Below are 21,573 nucleotides of genomic sequence, written 5' to 3'. Positions count from 1 at the left end.
AGCAGGGAAAGCAGGACATTGCAGTTGGCTGAGATGAAGGCAAACATGGCTCAGTCACAATGGTAGGGCATACATAGCCCACACAGAGACACCTCTGGAGCACCTGATTATGATGACCAGGGAGGATTGTGAAAGAGGACACCACAGTATTTCTTATACACTAGAGCACAACTTTCAAGACAAGATATAGCTGATCTCCCCGATTTGAAGAAACACAGTAAGTTAGACAAAATGAGGAGACAGAACTATGTTCCAAGTGAAAGAACAGCACAAAATAAAATCAAAAGAGCTAAATGAAATGGAGATAAGCAATATGCCTGATAAAGAATTCAAAGTAATGATCATAAAGATGCTCAACAAACTTGACAGAAGTGTGGAAAAAGTCAGTGAGAACTTCAACAAAGTGAAAATATAAAAAAGAACCACTCAGGGATGAAACATTCAGTAACTGAAATAAAAAAAATGCCTAGAGAGAATCAACAGCATATTAGAGGATGCAGAAGAATAGAGTAGTAAGATCTAGAAGACAGAGTCATGGAAAGCAAATGAAATGAAGATCAAAAAGGAAAAAAATAAAAATGAGAATAAAGGGTACTCAGCAGCATCATCAAGCATAATAACATTCACATTGTAGAAATCCTAGAAGGGATCCCTAATCTGGGGATGGAACCAGACATCCAGGTAAAGGAAGCACAGAGAGCCTGTAGCAATATTGAACCGAGGAGATCCACAGCAAGACACATAATTAAAATGGTTTCAAAACGTAGTGATGAAGTGGAATGCCTGAGTGGCTCCGTTGGCTAAGCCTCTGATTCTGGATTTCAGCTCAGGTCATGATCTCATGATTCAATAGACTGAGCCCCTGTGCTAATAGCACAAAACCTCCTTTGGATTCTCTCTCTTCTTCTCTCTCTGCCCCCCCCCCCTCAAAATAAACAAACTTAAAAAAAAAAAGTAGTGACAAAGCAGCAAAAGAAAACAGTTATATTTAGGGGAAACGCTGTAAGGCTATCAGCTGATTTTTCAGGTCAAAAGGGAGTGGCTGAGAAGAAAAAACCTGCAACAATACTCAACAAGATTATTATTCAGAATAGGAGACATGAAGAGTTTCTCAGACAAACCAAAGTGAAAGTTCATCACCACTAAACCAATACAAGAAATGTCAAAGGGAATTCTTTGAGTGGAACAAAAAGATCCTAACTAGAATAAAGAAAATTCTGAAAGAAAAAATTTTCACAGGTAACAGCAAACATATAGTAAAGGTAGTAGATTAATCACAAATAAATTCAACCTGAAGGTTAAAACACAAAAGTAGTAAAATTGATAATATCTACAAAAATTAGGAGATACACTAGAAAACCCAGAAATGGACCCACAAACGTATGGCCAACTAATCTTTGACAAAGCAGGAAAGAATAGTCAATGGAATCAAGACAGTCTCTTCAGCAAGTGGTGCTGGGAAAACTGGACAGCGACATGCAGAAGAATGAACCTGGACCACTTTCTCACACCATACACAAAAATCAACTCAAAATGGATGAAAGACCCAAACATAAGACAGGAAGCCATCAAAATCCTCGAGAAGAAAGCAGGCAAAAACCTCTTTGACCTTGGCTGCAGCAACTTCTTACTCAACACATCTCCGGAGGCAAGGAAAACAAAAGCCAAAATGAACTATTGGGACCTCATCAAAATAAAAAGCTTCTGCACAGCGAAGAAAACAATCAGCAAAAGTAAAAGGCAACTGATGGAATGGGAGAAGATATTTGCAAACGACACATCAGATAAAGGGTTAGTATCCAAAATCCATGAAGAACTTATCAAACTCAACACCCAAAAAACAAATGATCCAGTGAAGAAATGGGCAAAAGACAGACACTTCTCCAAAGACATCCAGATGGCTGGCAGACACATGAAAAAATGCTCAACATCACTCATCATCAGGCAAATACAAATCAAAACCACAATGAGATACCACCTCACGCCAGTCAGAATGGCCAAAATGAACAGCTCAGGCAATGACAGATGTTGGTGAGGATGTGCAGAAAGAGGATCTCTTTTGCATTGTTGGGAATGCAAGCTAGTGCAGGCACTCTGGAAAACTGTATGGAGGTTCCTCAAAAAACTAAAAATAGAACTACCCTACGACCCAAAATTGCACTACTAGGCATTTATCCAAGGGATACAGGTATGCTGTTTCAAAGGGGCACATGCACCCCAATGTTTAAATTTTTTAATGTTTTTATTTATTTTCGAGACAGAGAGAGACAGAGTATGAGCAGGGTAGGGGCAGAGAGAGGGAGAGACAGAATCCAAAGCAGGCTCTAGGCTCTGAGCTGTCAGCACAGAGCCCGACGCGGGGCTTGAACCCACGGACCATGAGATCATGACCTGAGCCGAAGCCGGACGCTCAACCGACTGAGCCACCCAGGTGCCCCTGCACCCCAATGTTGATAGAAGCACTATCAACAATAGCCAAAGTATGGAAAGAACCCAAATGCCCATCGATGAATGAATGGATAAAGAAGATGTGAGATGTGGTGTGTGTGTGTGTGTGTGTGTGTGTGTATACACACACAATGGAGTATTACTCAGCAATCAGAAAGGATGAAATCTTGCCATTTGCAACTATGTGGATGGAACTGGAGGGTATTATGCAAAGCAAAATTAGGGAAAAACAAATATCCTGTGACTTCACTCATATGAGGACTTTAAGATATAAAACAGATGAACACAAGGGAAGGAGAGCAAAAATAATATACGAACAGAGAGGGGGACAAAAACAAACTCTTAAATATGAAGAACAGAGGGTTGCTGGAGGACTTGTGGGAAGGGGAGTGGGCTAAATGGGTAAGAGGCATCAAGGAATCTACTCCTGAAATCATTGTTGCATATATGCTAACTAACTTGGATGTAAATTAAAAAAATAAATTAAAATTAAAAAAAATGGGGGATACACAAAAAGATGTAAAATATGACATCACATATATAAAAGTGGAGGGGATAATAAAAATTTAGTGTTCTTAGGATGTGTTCAACATTTAGCTACTGTAAACTTAATATACACTTACATGCATAAGATGTTCTATATAAACCAGATAGTAACCACAAATCAAAAATCTATAATAGGTACACAAAATTTAGAGAAAGGAATCCAAGCATAACACTAAAAAAATCCCATCAAACTACAAAAGAGAGCAAGAGAAGAAAAAACAGAGAAATACTCCAAAACAACCAGAAAACAATAAACAAAATGGCAGTAAGTACATCCCAACCAATAATTCCTTTAAATGTAAATGGACTAAATACTCCAATCAAAATGCAGGATGTCCAAACAGGAAAAAAAAAAAAAAAAGGATCCATTGATACGCTGCCTACAAAAGACTCATTTAGATCTAAAGACCCACAAAGACTGAAAGAGATGGAAAACATATACCATGCAAATGGAGAAACAAACAAAAACCAAACCAGGGTAGCAATACTTATATGAGACAAAAGAAACTTCAAAACAAAGACTCTAGCAAAAGACAAAGAAGGGCACTATATAATGATAAAGGGAACCATCCATAAGAGGATACAAAAATTGTAAACATCTATACACCCAAGTATAGACACACCTAAATAGACAAAGCAAATATTAACAGACATCAAGGGAAAAATTGCCAGTAATATAGTAACAGTAGAGGATATTTACATATCAATTTTATCAATGGATAGATCATCCAGATAGAGTAGACAAGGAAGCAGTGGCTTTGAATGAGGCATTAGACCAGATAAATTTAGCAGATCTGTACAGAACACTCCTTTCAAAAAAAGCAGAATGGACATTCATTTCAAGTGCACATTGAACGTTCTCCACAGTAGAGCACATATTAGGCCACAAAACAATTCTTTCAATGTTTTTATTTATTTTTTTTGGGACAGAGAGAGACAGAGCATGAACGGAGGAGGGGCAGAGAGAGAGGGAGACACAGAATCGGAAACAGCCTCCAGGCTCTGAGCCATCAGCCCAGAGCCCGACGCGGGGCTCGAACTCACGGACCGCGAGATCATGACCTGGCCGAAGTCGGACGCCCAACCGACTGCGCCACCCAGGCGCCTCAACAATTTTTTTTTTAATTTTTTTTTCAACGTTTATTTATTTTTGGGACAGAGAGAGACAGAGCATGAACGGGGGAGGGGCAGAGAGAGAGGGAGACACAGAATCGGAAACAGCCTCCAGGCTCTGAGCCATCAGCCCAGAGCCCGATGCGGGGCTCGAACTCACGGACCGCGAGATCGTGACCTGGCTGAAGTCAGACGCTTAACCAACTGTGCCACCCAGGCGCCCCAACAATTCTTAATTTAAGAAGAATGAAATAGTTATGAAGCATCTTTTCCAACTGCAATGCTTGAAACTAGAGATCAGTCACAAGAAAAAATATGGAAAGAACACAAATACATGAAAGCTAAATGACATGCTAGTAAACAATGAATTGGTCAATAAGAAAAGAGGAAATCAAATAATACTAGGAGACAAGTAAAAATGAAAACAATAGTCTGAGATCTTTGTGATGCAGCAAAAGCAGTTCTCAGAGGGCAGTTGCCAATGATACAGGCATACCTTAAGAGAAAAGAAAAATATCAAACATCCTAACCTTATACCTAAAAGAGCTAGAGAAAGAACAAATAAATCCCAAAAATAGTAGAAGGGAATAATAAAGGACTAGAGAAGAAATAAATGAAATAGAGATTTAAAACTAGAAAGGATCAATGAAATGGAGAGTTGTTTCTTTGAAAAGATAAACAATGTGGATAAACCCTTAGCCAGACTCATCAAGAAAAAAAAGAGTACTCAAATGAATACAATAAAAAAATTGAAGATACATAACAACTGATACCACAGAGAAAGGATTATAAGAGAATGCTAGAATGCATTATAAGCCAAATCAGGAAAAAATAGAAGCAGAAAATTTGAACAGACCAATTACCAGCAATGAAATTGAGTCACTAATTAAAAAAAAAAAAAAAACAAAAAAAAAACTCCCAATACACAAAATTCCAGGACCAGATGGTTTCACAGATGAATTCTACCAAACATCAAAAGAAGAGTGTATATGTATTCTTCTCAAATTATTTCAAAATATAGAAGAAAAAGGGAAATTTCCAAATTAATTCTACAAGGTTAACATTATCCCGATACCAAAAACAAAGACACTAAACCAACACCACCAAAAAACAAAATCCCACCAAGTCAAACCAAAGCAAACAACAACAACAACAAAAACAAAAAACCCTACAGGCCAATATCTCTAATAAATAGATGCAAAAATTCTCAACAAAATGTTAGTTAACTGAGTTCAACAATACACTAAAAAAAAAATAATCCACTATGTTCAAGTAGGATTTATTTCAGGTATGCAAGTGTAGTTCAATAGTCACAAAACAGTGTGATACATCACATTAACTAGAGAAAGGATAAAAAAAACCCTATGATTTCAATAGGTGCAAAGAAAGCAGTTGGTAAAATACAACATCCATTCATGATAAAAACTGTCAACAAAACAGGTTTAGAGAAAAAAATTCCTCAATATAATTGACACCATACATAAAAAAACCCATAGCTAATATCATACTCAATGGTCAAAGATTGAAACATTTTTAAGATCAACAAAAGAAGAATGCCCACTCTCACCACTATTATTGAACATAGTATTGAAAGTCTTGGTTGTAGCATCAGACAAAAAGAAAAGAAATAAAAGACATTCAAATTGTAAGGAAAAACTAAACCTGTAACTATTTGCAGATAGCATGATACTATGTATAGAAAACCCTAAAGACTCCACCAAGAAAATGATAGAACTAATAAGTTCCATAATGTTGTAGGATATAAAATTAACATACAGAAATCTGTGGCATTCCCAAAGTAGCAGAGAAATTATGAAAACAATCAGTCCCATTTACAATTACATCAAAAAGAAGAAAACATTTAGGAATAAGCTTAACCAAATAGGTGAAAATATGTACTGTGAAAACTATAAAACATTAAACTGTATGGATTGGAAGAATATTGTTAAAATGTTCATGCTACTCAAAGCAATCTACAGCTTCAATGCCATCCTTATCAAAATACCAACAGCAGTGTTCACAGAAGTAGAACAAATAATCCTAAAATTTGTATAGCCAAAGCAATCTTGAGAAAGAAGAACAAAGCTAGAGATATTACAATCTCAGATTTCTAGATATACTACAAAGCTATAAGAGTAAAAACAGTATGGTCCTGGAACAAAAATAGACATATAGATCAACAGAAAAGGATAGTGAGCCCAGGAATAAACCCATGCTTATGTGGTTATATTTAATCCATGACAAAGGAGGCAAGGATATATGAAGGAGAAAAGACACGGTCTTCTCAATAAATGGTGCTACGAAAATTAGCTACATACAAAAGAATAAAATGGACCACTTCCTTCCACCATACACAAAAATGAACTCAAAATGGATTAAAGATCCAAATTTTAGACCTGAAATCATAAAACTCCTAGAAAAAAAAAAAAAAAAACATAGGCAGTCATCTCTTGGACATTGGCCTTAGCATCGTAAGTATGGATATGTCTCCTAAGGCAAAGGGAAATCAGAAATAAACTTTTGGGACTACACTAAAATAAAAAAGCTTTTGCACAGCAAAGGAAACTATCTACAAAGCAGGAAGGCAACCCAGTGATAGGGGAAGGTATTTGAAAGTTATATATCTGATAAAGAGTTAATACCCAAAATAAAGAACTGGTACAACTCAACACCAACAAAAATATCAGATTAATAAATGGTTAGAAGGACTGAATAGACGTCGTTCCAAAGAGGATGGCCAAAGGACACGTGAAAAGATCCTCAATATTACTACTCCTCAGGGAAATACAAATCAAAACCTTGAGTGCATTATGCTGATTGAAATAAATTGGAGAAAGACAAATACCATATGTTTTCACTTATATGTGGAATCTAAAAGCAACAAAAATAAACCTAGCTCATAATAGAATAGATGACTGGTGGTTGCCAGAAGCAGAGGTTGGGTGGCCAAATTGATGAAGGGGGTCAAAAGGTACAAACTTTCAGTTTTAGAATAAATAAGGCATGGTGATGTAATATATAGCATGGAGACTACAGAAAATAATACTCTATTACATATTTTAAAGTGGCTAAGTGAGTAGGTCTTAAAATCTCTCAACACAGTTAAAAAATTGCAACTATGTATGGTGACAGTTATTAGGCTTATTTAAACAGCCATATTCTTTATATATGAATGCATAGTGGTAGATTAATTACAATTTAAAGTTATTGTATCGCTTTTAGTATTTCAATGGTATAGAGAATGCAAATGACATAGGCAAGCAGTGATACTCCTACCTATTACAAATGAGAGTCTATTAAAATTAAACCCATCACGTTAAAGGAGAAATCAGAATGACTAAACTTTACCATAATCTGCTTATGATATTTCCATATAAAAATTAAACAGTAACTTTAAGACTTAAACATTCAGTGTCTTTTTATTTATTTATTTTATTTTGATTTAAAAAGTCCATCATGTGAGAGAAAGAGACATTATAGTTGAATGAAATTCTATGCCAGAACATGTCCATTTTTGACCTTTCAAATTGAAAATATCTTAAAATTCTGCTGGCTTGTCAGAAGAAAAAGGGCTACACTGAAAAATTCTAATATATCCGGCTCTGTTAGAAATCTAAAACTGCTAAATCTAAATACTTTTGACAAAATATTTTGTAAGAAAACAAAGTAACTCATAAAAGACAATTATATGGTATCCTGCTCTATAGAAGATTGATGATATAAATAAAACATGAACCATATTTTATCATCTTTTAATTTACACAGCTTTGTCTTTCCAAGTTGACAATACTATAGACATTTTTAGAGACACAACTGTCCATTAAAAAAACTAATGTTTAGTGTTACTGTACTTTATGGAATATACTTGAAATGTCCTACGTAGGGAATTGCATTATTAGCAGAGAAAATTTACTTCAAAAACAATTAAGTCCAATTTGAATTATCAAACCATATAAATCCACGTCTACATAGAAATGACTTAGGCTTTCTATGAATTTTAATATTCTAAAAGTAAATGCCCAAACTCTAAGATGCTTAGTCTGTATGACACGTTTCCTTGGGAAACAGCTATACACACACACATACACACGTGCACACACTTCTTGGCAAGGTTTCTGGAATTTTCATGTTGGGTGCATATCTATAATCTTCCTACTGTGGACCCAATATGCACTTACTAAAATACTGACAATATAGAAAATACACAATTAGAATACCAAACTATCATCATGAAACTGGTGATCTCATATGATGGCTACAACAGTAAAAAACTACAAATGAAATATAACATTCACAAGGCAGGTAAAATACCCTCAGAAAATCAGCATCTGGGTCATATACTTCTGAATGTTTGGTAGCCACTGAAATACCCCCAAGCCAGTCTTCTCTGCCATTTCTAGTTCATGTACATTTTGTTGTGTTAAATGGCCCCAAACATCAGTCACTGCTACTGTCCACATAGACGTAGAGTGCAGGAACCTATCATTAGAAATCCTGTGTTGGGGTGCTTGGGTGGCTCAGTCAGTTGAGTGTCCAAATTCGGCCAGGTAATGATTTCCCTGTTCGGGAATTCAAGCCCCGCATTTGGCTTGCTGTTGTCGCCATGGAGCCTTCTTCAGATCCTTTGTCCCCCCCTCTCTCTGCCCTTCCCTGCACTCTCTCTCTCTCTCAAAAATAAATAAAATGTTAACAGTTTTTTAAAAAAAATCCTGTGTTACTAAATATAAAGTAAGCTATTGTGAATTACTTTTTTGATGATTAAGATGCATTACTCAATGGCAGTTTAGAATTCAAAGTCAGATGAAATAAAAAAATATCCACTTATTTAATAAACATTTAATGCCTTTTATCATATTTACTCACGTAGAAGTGAATAGTGCACGTAACCTTAGATAGCTACAACATTGTCCATAGTACTTGTTTTTGTCATAACATAAAAATTAGTTCCTAATCTTTATGTTCCTAATCATAACATAAAGATTAGTTCCATAAAACTTCTATAAGTGTAGTTTTGAATGTTTTAAATCCATGGAAGACAGTTCAAGTATAAAGGACAAATAGAGAAACGGGAAAAAAACCTGAACTATTTTGTGATAATAACATGTAGTAAAACAAAGAATGGCAACTTTTCATTCATGAATAAATGGAAAGCAGATCGTTTGGAAGCAATGTAAGGGGACAGTTTAAGTGCAGTGATGTTTTGTGCTCAGTGTATAGGGTATAAGCCACAGAGCACTCTTTGGAACTGATGAGGCCTGGCCTTTCAATGCATTCAGCATCAGAATGAGAACAGTGATGCTAGCTTTTAAAAAGAGGATGAAGTTGTAGAATTTAGGTGTTGACAGTAAACTTCCCCTTAACAAATATGCAACCAAATGCTTGCTTACAAGGCATGCAAAACTACCACTCCGATCGTCGACGTAAATGTTAACATCTACTGCTTATATCTCTTTGGTCTCTTATGTTTTTAACTTTTGTTTTTGTACTTTTAAATCAGGTGATTTATCTTCTTAATTCTTGACAGTACTTGAATTGACAAGATGTCCAATGTCTAAAAAAACAAAGAATCTTTTATTTGTGTTATTGCCTTTTTCTAGTTAAGTATAAAAGACAGTTTAGAATCCTTCAGCCCTACTGATTGACAGGTTTGTTAAGGTATGTGTTTCCGTGTGTGGAAGAGGGATTATCATTTGTTTCTACAAAGGGAAGCATGTCATTTAACTAGGTCAGTAAACAGGAAGATTTTATATGAGTTACCCGGAATGTCCAACTTTAGTAGGTAAAAAAAAATGCCAGCTTAGAAACGACAAAGCCTGTGGATCCATCATGAAGACAGCTGAAAAGAATGAATTGGCCACATCATGGTTCAGTTTGGCAGCTGCATGAAGAAATACATGTTGTTACATTTGTTTCAGAGAGAAAAAGGTTCACTTAATGCTTGTAGAGAATGACAACTTTTGTTGTATGTTTTCACTTTCCAACTTTCTTTTAGAACACAAAGTCCTTCAGATTCAAAAATGGAAGGTCACTGAATCAAAAAAAATTGATAAGCATGAACAATTAAATCTATCAGTGAGGTGTTATGAATTGCTTTATAGGGGAATAAAGGGAATCACATGTGCTTTCAAATTCCTTCAGAGACTAAAATTGCTACTCCGGTCTCAATTCTGAGCTATTGGGGCAATAACGCATATGTTTTTTACTTAATGGATATACAGGTGAATGTTTTATATAACCAATTCAGTACTGAAAGAATTACGTAGTAAAGGAAACAGAAATATCTTCTATTTTGAAAGCTGAAAACTGACTAAAGAGGTCTATTTTTTATCTTGTGCAAATATCTGTAAATTACCAAACAAATGTGTTTCTTTTAAATTCTGTGATAAAATAATCATCTTTATATGAGACACATAATTGCCTAGGGATGCTATAAAACAGGGCTGTTTTTAATATTTTACTTGGTATATAAAAAACCTGGAACATATTCCATGAAAAAATTGTCTCTGTTTTTCATATGTATGAATCCATAGCTGAAGGCAAATAAAGTTTGTTTTGTGTTGATGTCTTTCTTCTTTTTGACAACATTACATTCTGGTCGGCTCTAAGTACGTTATTCTGTGGAGGATTAATCTTATATCTCTGGGTCAATAGAAAGCTTTCTGGTTCAAATGTTTATTTCACAGTTACTTTATTGAAGACAGGCAATGCTTTCTGTGATGCCCATGCCGGTGAAAACCGGAGAGAGTGTTAGAGAAAAACATTGCAAAGGTGAAAGTGGCTAGTCCCTAAACTAATTAGACAGTTAATCATATTAAGGTACTGTCACTAATCTAGGGATTAATAGCACTGTTTCAGCTTAGATGAGAGGTCAGTATAATTCTTGGCATTAAAATCAGCTCTAGCTAATGAGAACCAGTAACTTTTACTAAAAAAATAATTCTTAACTTTGGGTTCAGTGTAACGTTATTTTATTAACACCCACGAGTCTCTAAAAGAATTGCCTTAGATTCCATAGTTTCCCCACAATCACAGTATAAAGCATAACATATGCTTGATGTTTATTTGTTTAATTCAAATATTAGACAATAGGAAATTAAACAAAAATTCAAAGATCTATTTTTTAAAATGATTATATAGGTCATGATATTAATATCTGATAAAACAGGCAATATACAATGATAAATGGAAGAAAATTGATTTTTTTATGGTTTCTTTTAAAGATAATTATTTATCAGAGGCCGCCATGAGAACATTAAAATGTTTATAAAGATGCTTAACAACTTATTGCACATGGGATAATTTGCCATTTGGATAAGATTTCTTATCATTCATAACTGTTCAATTTTCAATTCCTAACTAAGAGTAACACAAAATATGTGCGTTTGGCAAAAAGAACTCATTACCAAATCTTCTAATTACCATTTCTGGAATGATTTAAAACAAACATACATCATCACCTCTAGCATTTTCCTTGATGACGGGTAATCACATTAATCCATGAATTTTTATACTTTATCCAGTCACTTATTGTTTTACTCACACATTAATGAAACTCCTATGCGCTATAAACTTTTAGATACATGAACATAGTGGAATTTTTCATTTAAAAAATCTGTTAATTATTATTTTAGATATCTAACACTAAATTAAATACAGCCATACCCTTTCACACAAAATTATTTGCTTCTTCTTAATCTTTCCAAAAATGTTTGTAATTATAGTATTAGATTTTTTTTTCTAAAATTCAATTCATTGATTTTACTTTTTAAGATTTACTTAGGGATACTGTGGTATATATTGCAAAAGAGAAGATAAATTCAATAAAATATAACAGATTAAGTTGATTCTATATAATCCCTGTTAAAATCTAGACAGATTTTGTGTAATTTTAAAAACAACTTTGAATAGTCAAAAATATTTGATACTTTATACATAATAACAGAAAATTATTTTGCTACATATAAACTTAGACACTGAAACTTCAGAGGTTTCCAAATGCTATTCAAGGGGACCAGTTATATATTAAAAAATGATCAGAACAATTTTTAAAAATGTAATTCCTGGACTGCACTCCGGATTTTTAAACGATTCTTTAAATTTTTTTAAGTTTATTTTTCAGAGAGAGACAGAATGTGAGTGGGTGAGGGGCAGACACAGGATTCTAAGCAGGCTCTGAGCTCTGCACTCTCCGCACAGACCCCCATGGGTCTCAAACTCACAGAACTGGGAGATCATGACCTCAGCCCAAGTTGGACGCTTCACTAACTGAGCCACCTAGGCACCCCCAAATTTTAATTATTCTTAAGAGTTCTGATTCCCAATCAGCTTTAAAAATTATGGTACTATTTACTCTTATAACCTCTTTCAAATTAAAATTCTATATAACTTTAAAATGTTTTATTATATTTGTCAAAATTCACTTTTGCATACATTGTTATTGTTCATCTTCTCTTAAAGAAGCACATGATTATAACAATTTTTTTTTTAAATCAGCAATGATTTGATTAAATATTCATGCAAACTGTGTCTGGACTCTCATGTAGGTAGGAGTAAGAATGCCTGGCTTCTGGAACAGTGTACATTAAGTGACTCACCTGAAGAAGACCAGGTGGGTTGCCTGGGATGCAGGTGGGCTCGGGCCCAGGGCCACAGGTCAACAGAGCCAGAGACCCCTACTTGGCTGGGCCCAGGTGGCCAGCATCATGGCCTTGTTCAGTTCAGGAACTGCTTCACCCTGGCCTACTTCCCCTACTTCCTCACTTACAAGTACAGCAGGCTGTCCGAGTACAACACCTCCTGAAAGTGTGTGCAGCCTGGGGTCACCCACCTCCTCATGCAGCTTTGCAAGATGGTGTTCCTGGCTACGTTTTGTTCCCACCTAGGAAGGTGGCATCTATGACTTTATTGGGGAGTTGACCAAGGCCAGTGTGGATGTGACAGACCTGATAGACCTAAACCTTGAGATGTCACAGAATGCAGGCAAGGGGGAATACAAGATCACGGTTGCTGCCCCAGGCTAGACCATCTCCAAGCCCATTATGTCCCACTGCGCTCCCTTCTGGGTTGGAGCCCCGGGCTTTGAGTTTGGCTGGAAATATATCCATATGAGCACTGACTCCAAAATCAGTTTGGCCCACTACATCGTCGCATCTGCCCAGGTCTGGATGATAACACGCTATGACCTATACCACAGTTTTCTGTGAGCAGTGCTCCTACAGATGTTCCTTAGTGTCTATAAGGGCTTTGTCATGGAGACCTTTGTCCACCTCTGTTCCCTGGACAGCTGGACAGCACTGCTATCTGGAGCAGTGGAAAAAGGGCTGCTAGCCCTCAGCACACTGGTCTTCGAGGTTACTGTTGTCAACAGGCATAGGTGTGGTTTACCAGACATTCACACACCCTTGCCCTGGCTCCAGGTTTCAGTGAAATAAATAGTATTTGGAAAGTTAAAAAATAAAGATATGTATATATATATATATATATATATATATATATATATATATATAAAAATAAAGATATGTATATATATGTATATATATGTGTGTGTGTGTGTGTGTGTATATATATATATATATATATATATATATATATATATATATATAACTCATGTGAGATTCTACTCACTACCTGTGAAAATACTTCAATGCCAATAATCACTTTGTTTACTAAATTATAAATATAAGGGTGTCTGGGTGACTCAGCCTGTTAAGCTTCAGACTCCTGATTTTGGAGCAGGTCATGATCTCACAGTTTGATGCATGAGTTTGAGCCCCGCATGAGTCTCTGTGCTGACAGTGCAGAGCCTACTTGGGATTCTCTCTCTCCTTCTCTCTCTCAAAATAAATTAAATTTTAAAAAATTATAAAAATATGGGCACCTGGGAGGCTCAGCTGGTTAACCATCCAACTTCGGCTCAGGTCATGATCTCACAGTTCATGGGTTCAAGCACCATGTCGGGCTCTATGCTGACAGCTCAAAGCCTGCTTCGGATTCTGTGTCTCCCTCTCTCTCTGCCCCTCCCCCTGGTTCACTCTGTCTCTTTCTCAAAAATAAACATTTAAAAAATAAAAAATTATAAAAATAAACATATTATTTCTTCATAATCTAGTTTTATATACATATAACTGGGCCTGGCTGGGCTATCCCTAGAATTGTTTTCTATTTGAGAGAAAAAAGCTAAAGAATTGGCTGTCTGCTGGACTCAGTCGAATAGGTCAATATATTTTGTCTAGATGTCATCATCTTTGTGACTTTTAAAGCAAATTCATTAATTATTGATTAATAAGACAACTTGACATAAGGGTACATATAGGGATTAGAGGGAAATAAGAGTTACTGTTATAGTTATTTTGGCTGCATATTATATAATAGGGGAAATGCTTCTTGAAATCAGCTGATGGGGGTTAGAACCAAGCAATCAGCTTTGATGAACTTGGGAAAACTGTATAATGTGGATCTTAATAATTTCCTTAAAAAATTAAGTGAGGCTTACATGTGAAAACATATAAATGATCTAGAATGGATTTTGGCATTTAACCATCACTGTCACATCATACAGGCAGTCTGCTGTTGTCATTTGTAACTGAGACAAAACCTGCAAACCTGATCCAAGAGGAAATGGATGCCGTAGCTCAGTATCATCAACGTCAGCTTTAGGGCAGAACGTGCTTCAACATTTTGAGACTATTGTTATGTTGTCAGTGAGAACTTATAATTGTTTCCATATATTTATCAAATGATGCCAAACAGTAATGTTGGTTTAATGAATATTTATGTAATACTGGTGGCAATAATTTCACATTGCACTTCTCAAGCACAAAGATGGCTTAAAAAAAAAGTTATCTTGAAGGCACCTGGGTGGCTCAGTTGGTTGAGCATCTAACCTTGCTGATCCCAGGGCTGGAGGATCGAGCCCCACCTCTGACTCTGCGGAGTGTGGAGCCTGCTTAAGATTCTCTCCCTCTCTTTCTCTGCCCCTCTTGACCACTCATGTGTTTTCTACCTCATAAAATAATTTAAATAGTCATCTTGAATTATAATGTATTTAATACAGATATATTTAGAGTTTATGGTTTTCCTTGACAGAAAAAAGCAGATTGCTATATTTGGACATTTGATTTGGACATTTGACTACTACATTTTTATATCACTTATTTTACCTTTATTTTTTGTTTTAATTTAACTTGCATATTTATTTTAGGTTCTAACTTAATGTGCTCCAAGTATTTGCTAAAAACATCTAATTGAAATCAAAATTTTCATGTTATTTTTAAGAAAAGGTGTTTTTTAACCTCATAATTAGTACCAGAATGAATTTAGTCACAATATTCCACAATCGGAAATAATTACTTGATAGTGGGTAATTCAGCTTTGAGTCAAATAAGAGATTTGACTCATTCTCTATTCTCACAATACTGTATTCCTCCTCTATATCTCAGTGGGTACAAGGAAGATATTCAACTTTGTATGTTATCAGAGAAACTCCAAATTAATTCTTCAGGCTATTGCCAATGAGAAAATATGAGAATGTGAAATAAAGGTTATTACTGTGACAAAGAGGAGCTCTGAACATTGATAGCCATTTGGGTTTAATATTGTTAAATGAGGCCACATTACTGCTATAACAGTTGGCTGTCTAATAAGCTGGAATATCTCATCAGGAATATTATAACAAGATGTGCTCTGAAGGGTCTGTTGGAAAACAATAGCTTGAAATAGCTCATTTAAGGTTCAGTATCCTCTCATTTGCCTCCTCTATATTGTCTATTTCTGCAGGGTTAGCAATGAGAACGAAGCATCACATGCTTATCAGTCTCTGGCACCCTGACTTAGTCAGGGTTTTGATTAGTCCCCAAAGAAAGTATGTTTTACTGGAAGATATCCTGATTATCAACAAAAAGAAGCAGGATGGCAAATGAAGTTGGGAGAAATTGCTCAAATACAGAATGGAAATATAAAACCTATCAATTCAGTGACATTTCAGAGTCTGTTAAGCACTGGCCATCAAAGCACTGGGTATGTTGTATTGATAGATTTAGTGTCCATTCTCAGGGCTTTTGTGAAATTAAATCTTTTGAATGTATCTCTATTTTTTTTAAATAGAGGGTCTTTCAATATAAAATTATACCATTTGATTTCATACATACATATATATGCACATATATATAGTTATATATTTTTATTTACAATTTAGAACAAACAATAGCAACTAATTTTAAGTTTTCCCTGTAAATTTGGATATCAGTTTTTTTTTCAGAATAAAAATATACTCCTTGTAAAAACATGCCTTTTAGGTAAAATTCTGTTTGTAGGACTACAATTTTGAGCCATTTTTACAATGTTCCAGATTACAGATTTCTGTGCAATATTAGGAAAAAATATAAAAATGTCAGTAACAATTATGACACTGCCATGGATTTGGTAAAAATCTTTTCATTGAAAAGTTAGATGTAATTTCAGTGACTCATAGTATGCTCTTCAGGATTTATATTCCATTACCTCTTCCAGGTTACTTTACATAAAATCCTGCATATTATAGTAGTGTGCAAATTAAGTTTCCAGAAATCTAATACAGAGTGTATTTCTACTTTCAAAGATGAACAAAACCCATGCATTAAAAATGCATGCTATTCCACTGAAATTTTAAGAGGTTTTTCTTTTTTGGTGTGTTTTATCATTCCCCAAAGTGCAGTGAAGATGTTTGGTTTGAGATTAATAATCTCTCTCGCATTTGCAAGACTGCTTTAAAACTTCCTAGTGTGCAATCTTCAAATTTTGTTGATACGTCCTTGGAAGAATGCCAGATTTGCATAAATTAACCAAATTAATCATCTCTGACTCACTGACTCGAACCTGAAACTACTTATTCAGTAATATTTGAGGGCCTACTGTGTGCCAATTATGTTTAGCACTGAAGATTCCAGATACATAGAAACAGAAACAGCCCTTTGTTCTGATGGATCTTCCTGCTATTAGGAAAGAAGACAGTGAGTGATCAAAATAGCACACTGATGAAATGGTGATTCCAGAGTGAAAAAAAAAAACAAAAACAAAAACAAAAATACAATTAGATGAGGGTATATTACAAATTGTTTAAAAAGTTTCTGAGAAAGTGATGCTTGAGTTGATATCTAAAGAATGAATGGCATTTGACTGGGTTAAGTGCCAGTGGACAGTGTGCAACTGGAAGCATTTCAGAGGGAAAATTAGGACAAAAAATCCTGTGATGTGAGGAAGCCATAGTGCATTTGATCTACTTAAGGAAGTCTGTGAATCCTTGGAGCAGAGGAAATGGAGACTGAACTTCTACAGAACTTGCAAAAAGTATGGTTATTAAGCTAAAGTGAGAATGAGACAACTCCAGAGCAGAACTTGTAATCATGTGTTTGGGGGTGTAGTTTGATTTTTCCCCTAAAATTGAAGAGATGTGAGCATTTCTGTAGGTCAATGAGACCGACAATGTACAGAGACTGATACAATGCATAAGAAAGATGAATATGATTGTTAAGATAAATTTTCCAGGAAGAAGATAAAAAATAGAATCCAAAGAGCAGATGGAGGGCATGACTTTTGAAAGAAATAGGATTAATTCTTCTTTCATAACAGCAGAGATGGGAACTTGGTGGATTCATGGCTACTGTTCTTTCAGGACAGTGGGCACCAAGCCTATTGGCTTGACGTCCTGACTCATCGTCCTGGGGTGACAGGAGTCTAGCCTGTGAACTCCCTGCTCATGTGGACAGGAGGTTGCTAAACAAAGAAACTGCTCTTTTATGACTTGTCTGCATATTTTCTGTAGAGATAAAAATTTTCAGGCCCATAAATATTGACTCTGATTCTAAGTATGTCTAGCATTTCATGGAAGGACATTAAGGGTTAATAAGATACTATAATAAGATACTCACTGTTTAAAAAAGAAAGCATATATTTTTAAAAATGGCCATTCCCCCTTGAACTCAACATTTTAGTCACATCCTTTCTTTCTTCCTGGAGTTATTAAATATTTGAGGTAATGACCAGTGCTGCTTCTATGGCAGTTTTGATTTATGCTAAGGTACTAAAAATTATGTTCCTTCAGGGAATGTCACTGAAATATAGTGCTGCTTGAAATGTATATGTAAAAATAGATTTAATTATATATAGATTTTGTTAAAAGTTCAAGGTGTAATTGTTGGAGATTATATTAAGAATGACACAAACATTAAGAACTATTTAAGTTATAGGATAGGAATTGTTTTAATAATATTTTTTAAAATCAAAGTTCAGTAATTGTAGATGGTGATAATATCATTTTGTGACTTATCCTCCCTTAGTAGTGATATAAAATTCATAATAAAATTGAAAGTGTATTTATTTCTAGAGTGAAAGGCTTTAATTTTAAATTAAGTGTATCAGAAAATGTTATTTTCTCTTTCAAGCTTTGTCAGTACAGTATAGTACAGCTTTTTTTCATTTCTCCATCATACAACCATCTTTATACAAACTGCCAGTTTTTACAGGAGCCAGAAATACAACTTTTATGCATTTTTGCAATATATATAGAAAACTTTTTTGGAGAATATAAAATTTCAAGCAACCCTAACACAAAGACTTACAATGTTTCCAGGATATGTAATTAGGATATATATTTAAGATCAGTTAAAATGTTTTTTAGGGTAACATTTTAAATGATATTTACATTGTTTAACTGCTTCCTCTAGAATTGACTGATCCCCTGAAGTCTATACTCTCACAGGTTGGCCTCCTCTAACACTCCATTGAAACAAATTCCTGCCCAATACTTAGACAATTGGTATCCTAGTCAACTCCAAAACTCGAATCCCAGCATCATGAAGAGATCTTTGCTTCCCCAGCAATGATTGTTGATGTGATGAATCTTTCACTGGCTTACTATATCCTATAGCTATCCAAAAGTGCTTGTATTTCAGGCCCTACATCATGCTATAAAAAGCAGGGGTGGGGTGGGGAGCTGAATGCTACCACCTACCAAAATAACTAAGCTGGCAGTGAATTAAATTATAGCAATTCATACCAAAGTCGAGGCAAGGACTCAGATGCATGAAGTGAACTCAGATGAATAAAGTCAGAAATGGAGAAGAAATAACTGATACCACAGAAAAACAAATAAGTTTAACAGGATATTATGGAACATTATATGCCAACAAATTGGACAGTCTAGAAGAAATTGATAAATTCCTAGAAACAACCAAACTTACAATACTGAATCAGGAACAAATAGAAAGTTTGAATAGACTGATCAATAGTAACTTGAAATATTTAAAAAAAAAGAAAAAGAAAAAAAAGTAACAAACAGAAGTTCAGGAGAAAATGGCTTCATAGGTGAATTCTACCAAATATTTAAATCAGAGAATATACCTATTCTCAACTATTCTGAAAAATAGAAGAGGAAGGAAAACTTCCAAACTAATTCTGTAAGGTCAACATTACCCTAATAACTAAAACAGAAAAAGACACTCTAAAAAACAAAGAAATAAAAAAACAAATACTGGCCAATAACTGAAGAACATAGATACAAAAATCCTCACCAAGATATTTGCAAAATGAATTCCATAAAACATTAAAAAATCATTCACCATAATCAAGTAGGATTTTAGGTATGCAAGGGTGGTTCAATATTCACAAATCAATAAATGTGATACATTTCATGAACAAGAGAGAGGATAAAAAACATATGATCATCTCAAGACTGCAGAGAAATAATTCAACAAAGTACATTCATTCATGATAAAAACTCTCAACAAAATAGGTTTAGAGGGAACAAACTTCAACAAAATAAAGCCCATTTATAAAAACCCCACAGTTAATATTTTAACTATTTGCAGAGTACATGGTACTATGATATAGAAAACTCCAAAGACTCCACTAGAAATCTACTAGAACAGATAAATTAATTCAGTAAAGTCACAGTACATAAAAGTTACATGCATAAATCTGTTGCATGTCTATATACTCATAACGAAGTAGCAAAAAAGAGAAATAAAACAATCCCATTTATGATAAAAGGAAAAGGAAAAGGAAGAAATTACTTAGGAATAAGAGGGTCAAAGACCTGAACACTATAAAATACTGATGAAAGAAATTAAAAGTGACACAAACAAATGGAAAAATATTCCATGCTCACGGAAGAATATTATTGAAGCCAAAGAAATCTACAGATTCAATGCAATCTCAATTGAAATACCAATAGTTTTAACAAAACTAGAACAAATAATCCTAAAATTTGTGTGGAACCAAAAGACTCAAAAAATATTCAAAGCAATCTTGAGAAAACAGAACAAAGCTGGAGGTATCACGACTCAGATTTCAAAATATACTAAAAAGCTATAGGAATCAAAACACTATGGTACTGGCACAAAAACAGACACATAGATCAATGGAACAGGATGAAGACTGCAGAAATAAATGCATGCATATATGGTCAATTAATCTAGGACAAGGGAGGCAAAAATATAGAATGGGTAAAAAAGCAACAAGAACAGCAAATAAAAAACCACAGTCTTTCCAATAAATGGAACTGGAGCTACACGCAAAACAATGAAAGTGGACCACTTTCTTTCACACACAAAAATGAACTCAGAGTAGATTAAAGATATAAATTTAAGACCTGAGACTATAAAACCTCTAGAAGAAAAGACAGGCAATAATTTCTTGGACATTGGGGTGCCTCAGTCTGTTAAGTGTCCAACTCTTGACTTTGCTCAGGTCAAGATATCATAGTCCATGAGATCAAGCCCATGTCATGTTCTGTGCTGACAGTGCAGAACCTGCTGGGGATTCTCTCTCTCCCTCTTTCTCTTACCCTCCCCTGCTCCCATGGGCACACACTCTCTCTCTCAAAAATAAATAAACTTTAAAAATTTAATAAGTAATTTATTGGACATTGGCCTTAGCAACATTTTTCTAGATAGGTCTCCTAAGGCAAGGGAAAAGCAGAAATAAACTTTTGGAGCTATGCTGAAACAAAAATCTTTTGCACAGCACAAAAAACCATTAACAAAATGAAAAGAGAACCTAGTGAATTGGAAAAGATACTTAAAAATATTTGCAAATTATATATCCAATAAAGGTTAATAACCAAAACATGTAAAGAACTTTACACAATACAAACATAAAGAAAACTGATTAAAAAATAGGCAGAGGACCTGAATAGACATTTTTTCAAAGACGACATCAAGATGGCCAAAAGACATATGAAAAGATGCTTAGCATCAATAATCATCAGGGAAATGCAAATCAAAACCACAGTGAGATACTACCTCACAAAACCACATGAAATAGAATGGCTATCATCAAGAAGACAAGAAATACCAAGTGTTGGTGAGGACATGAAAAAAAGGAACCCTTGTGCACTATTAGTGGGAACATAAATTGGCACAGTCATTGTGGAAAACACAATGGAGGGTCATCAAAAATTTAAAAATTAGGGATGCCTGGGTGGCTCAGTTG

At 34.9% G+C, this 21,573-nt stretch overlaps 1 pseudogene; it reads left to right on the top strand.

Moving 5' to 3' along the window:
* The first annotated feature begins 12,835 nt into the window (after positions 1-12,835).
* On the top strand, positions 12,836-13,538 carry LOC101098510 (annotated as a pseudogene).
* The last annotated feature ends 8,035 nt before the right edge of the window (positions 13,539-21,573 follow it).

The sequence above is a fragment of the Felis catus genome, chromosome A1 (genome assembly GCF_018350175.1).
Source record: "Felis catus isolate Fca126 chromosome A1, F.catus_Fca126_mat1.0, whole genome shotgun sequence".
NCBI lineage: Eukaryota > Metazoa > Chordata > Mammalia > Carnivora > Felidae > Felis > Felis catus.
The sequence above is the reverse complement of the archived record's forward strand: the minus strand, read 5'-3'. Positions and strand labels throughout refer to the sequence as shown.